This window comes from Nicotiana tabacum, chromosome 4 (genome assembly GCF_000715075.1).
Source record: "Nicotiana tabacum cultivar K326 chromosome 4, ASM71507v2, whole genome shotgun sequence".
Lineage (NCBI taxonomy): Eukaryota > Viridiplantae > Streptophyta > Magnoliopsida > Solanales > Solanaceae > Nicotiana > Nicotiana tabacum.
Genome location: NC_134083.1, coordinates 14,416,942 through 14,421,276, shown reverse-complemented (window position 1 = coordinate 14,421,276; position 4,335 = coordinate 14,416,942). Strand labels below are relative to the sequence as shown.

The 4,335-nt window shown below is 34.8% G+C and overlaps 1 long non-coding RNA gene across 1 annotated transcript; it reads right to left on the bottom strand.

The window, feature by feature from the left end:
• Window positions 1–1,742: 1,742 nt before the first annotated feature.
• LOC107796954 (uncharacterized) lies at window positions 1,743–2,018 on the bottom strand. The gene is made up of 2 exons (XR_001650555.2): window positions 1,895–2,018; window positions 1,743–1,815 (listed from the first exon to the last, which is right to left on the bottom strand). It is a non-coding gene; the product is annotated as an uncharacterized LOC107796954 (long non-coding RNA).
• Between the last annotated feature and the right edge of the window lie 2,317 nt (window positions 2,019–4,335).

Below are 4,335 nucleotides of genomic sequence, written 5' to 3'. Positions count from 1 at the left end.
TATTTTTCTCAAAAGTGCTTCTTAAAAAGTGCTTCTAGGAAGAAGTTATTTTTTTCTGCTTCTCCAAAACTGCTTTTGCTTCTACTCAAAAGCACTTTTTTTCCTTCTAAAAGCTTGGCCAAACACTTTAACTTTGAAAAAAAAAATACTTTAAAAAAATACTTTGAGATTGGAGAAGCTTGGCCAAACAGGCTATTAATTTCTTTTTCCTTATTAGCTCCCCTCCTCCCGCACAACACCCCCTTCGCTTTTCGTTTTTTTGCTCTGTACGCTTCTTTTTTTTTCTTACCTACTGTGCCCCCCCACCCCAAAAAAAAAACCAATCCCTAAAAATCCCTTACTAAAAAGGCCGTTTTTGCTATCAGTACTTATTTTTCATTTAATTTTGACCTTTTTGGTCGTGAAACCCCTCCAACCCAGCTTCTTCTTTCTCCCCTCCCCCTTCTGGTCGTGAACATCTCCACTCCCCCCCCCCAAAAATCCAGCTCTGCAAGCGGACAATATCCGACCCCGGCGATGCCTTGATAGCCGCTGCTATGAACAATGCAGCGTTAATCTGCCTAATTAAAAATACCTAAATGATTATTCATCGACGGAATGGTGAGACAGAGAAGAGAGATGAGAATGGAGAAGGAATATGAGACGGAGAAAGAAGAAATCTGTAAGCTGCTAAGCACATGACAGCCCTAATTTGAGAGAAGGGAGATGAGACGGAGGCATTGATTTTTTTTTTCTTTTTCTTTAAGAAAATAATAGTATATAATAAGTGTTTTAGTATAGATAGAATATAAAAATGACGTGGAATATGACGTGTCATCCATGTCAAGCAAGTGAGATACACACATAGGTAGAGGAGTATAAAATATAGGTTTTGATCAAGTTAAAGTATTTGGACGAAAACAAGTGAAGTAGGATGACCGGGATGTCAAACCGGAAAAAGTATAAGGGTATACTAGGCTATTCTGCCTACTTTTTATTATATATACTCTATGTGACAATATCAGCTGGCAATAATTTGTAAGATTTTGAAATGTCAATAATGTTGATTGAACACTGATTGTGTAACTAAAGTTCATCGACTCGTGATTAATTGCAAAATAAACAGTTCCATGGAGGAATTGCTTCTGCCGAGTAAACTGGACACTGAGGAGTGGTATGAATATCTTCTCCATTCATCAAATGAGATGTTTCATGTTATTTATTGAATTCCATCACGGGTTTGTTATAATATGAAAACAACTGAGACCGTACCACTTTGGAGATGTCAGAGAACACTAGTTCTTGTTTCTTTTTAAAAATGTTATAAATACTGTACTTTCTCTCTGTTAAATGGTGCAAAACCTGGCTTCTTTTTTACTTTGCATACAAACTTTGGTTGCCTATAACATTTTTACTTTCTGTTCTTGTTTCCCCTGTTTATCCCAATCATGGAACATATGGTTTTCATTGGGATATTGGTCAAAGGTAATTGTATGCAACTGCTGGGATGTGATAGCATTCAAATCTATCTCACCTGTAATGGAATGCGGAGTTGAAAGGCAGCTAAACTTTGAAGCTACCCATTGATATGGATGCATATACACTGATTTGATTTTAAATCTCAAGTTAATGCTTCCGTGGCTGTTTCTAATGTTAACTTGCAAAATTCTCTCATTCTTTTCTTTAGAATAACAACTAAATCAATTTCGTGGTGAAACAGAATATAATGTGTTTTACTTGGAAAATTAAAGACAAGGCTTGACCTCACGGAGGTTGGAAGATTTGTATCCAAAAGCAGCATCTTTAGCAAATTCAGTTTCACCTGCTGGAACAAGCCTATAGATTAGAAGGAAACATAATTAGTGATGACCGGCAAGTCCAAACAGCTAATATGTGACGAATTAGAAGAGAATACCTATCAGAATCTGCAACATAATGTATATCTCCAATGGTATAACGGCCTCCTTGGAGGAAAAAGGGCAAGATAATCCATACATCCATCTCACCCAGCACTGAAACAGCTGCATATGCTTCCTAAGAGCCGTTTGGATTAACTGATTGTAAATAGACGATAAGTTTTGAAGTGCTAAAAAACTTATTTAAGAGTTGAAATTGATTTTAAAAATAATTATTTATGTGTTTGAATAGAAGTGATGAAATTGATAATAAACAGTTAATGTGTTTGATAAAAAATGTTAGATAAGCTATTCTTTTATTAAAATAACTAAAATACCCTTGATTTTTTTCAAAAGATTATAAATTAAAAAAATTCCTTGTAAGAAAAAGAATTAACGACGAATATGGAATGAAGAGAAAGTCAGAAAATTTATTTTGGGAAAACAATTTTGTGAATTAAAAAATATCATTAATAATAAACTAGTAAAATTGTTGGTCAAACTAAAAGTGATTATCCAATTTATGACTTATAACTGATTTTAACTTAAGCATTTTGGGGGTTTACATATAAGCTAGTTTTACCATCCAAAAAACTTAATTTATGTAGGCTGCTCTGTATACTTACCCCAGGGAAATGGCCTCGTAAAGTTGAATCATCCCTCAGAACGACCGTATAGTCCCGCTTTCTCCACTGACTTGGCAGCAGTATCGATGTTCCTGCAGATATCTGCTATCAATGCACTAGATATTAAAAGCTAGAAAGCTCAGAGAGCCAAAACAACAAGGGATTGGAATACTATGTTTTATGATTCTATTGAGCATTATAAATAATAGGTCATTCCATATCAAGTAAGGATCCCAAGTCACTCCATTTCTTTTGGTCTTTCATTCTCATGTCATGTATGTTTACAGAAACTTCAAAATTATTTTTGGAATTTGCTCAGAGAGCAAGGTTAATATGCTGAATCCCTTGCATTTGGTTGTTTTCATTTCAAGAAAAGATATCCGTCATATTGTTTTTTGGGCATCCACTAATTCCTGCTATTATATAAGTTATCCATAATTGTATACGGTAAAAACCATTCTTGCCCTTCGTATGACTAATCGAGACTGGAACTTGATAGATCAAGGTTCAACCTCGTATAACGTCAAGCTATGATGCGAAGTTAGGTTGCCGAACTCACGACCCAGAGACCGACCAAGATCGAGATCGAACAAAATAAAGACTGGCTGAGATCGGTCAAGATCGAGACCAATCAAGATCATGATCGGCCAAGATCGAGATCGAGCAAAAAAATAAAAAAGCCGGTATATCCGCAATTAAGGTGAGAATCTCGGCGAAAATCCCGGCGCATATCAAGGAGAGACCAATTAATTAATCTATCATGGGATTCCTTCTGTATTTTTAATTATATTCAAAATAGGACTTCCCTACTATATAAAGGGTTTCTAATCATTTGTAGGGGGAGATTGATTTTGAAAGGAAAGCAATACAGTGCATATCAGCTTTCAATACCTTGTTACTCTATTCATACATTAACATAATTTTCACTTGGTTCGAGAGTAATCTAACTCAAAAGCCAAAGCTAATTGATCCGTTTGGTTTGCATTTATTTCTTTTACAGTTAATTTCGATATTCATTTATATATTTTCTCAATTTGTACTAAATTATACTATGTATCCTTAGAACCGCGTATAAATTCAATTGTTATCCGTTTTTCGGGTGTCAAACCTCTTTTTTCCCGAGGGATAGAGAGTTTTTCCAATTAAAGTGACATTATTCGAAATAGGATTAATTATTCAATTTCAGAGTCACCACTTAGAATAATTATTATGGTGTTCCAAGTCACTAGTTTATTTTAAAATCCCAAATCGAGGAAATTGACTATGTTCTAAAAGTCTGCGAAATCAGAAGACCGGTAAGGAATTCTGTTAACCCGGGAGAAGGTGTTAAGCATTCCTGGATTTCGTAATTTTAGCATTGTCACTTTAATCATACCTGGATTAATTGAATTGTTTTAATTATATATTTTAGATCCTATGTGCATTTTACCTTTTAACGCTTTTAATTATGGTGTTTTACGGATTTATCTTTGAAATGGGCCACATGTGTGTAAACCTGCTTTATTCGGCGCGCTAAAAATTATGTCACGCGTACGTGTACACAATTTATCACGCATTATTATTATTATTAAAATTGTTTGGTCAAAGTCGCTCAAATGTGTACCTTCATTTATTTTGAGAATCGTAATTATGTCACGCGAACGTGTACACGATCACGATAGTGGATTTAGAACGCACCTAAAGCATTCTACGAAGATTTGTGATTTTTGTATAACTAAACCAACGATCTCATTCATTTAGATTCTAACAAACATCTGCTATCAATTCATGTACTACTCTTGTTGGCATGCCAGCAAATCGCTTAAAAACTTAACCATGTGAGATTGATTAACAGG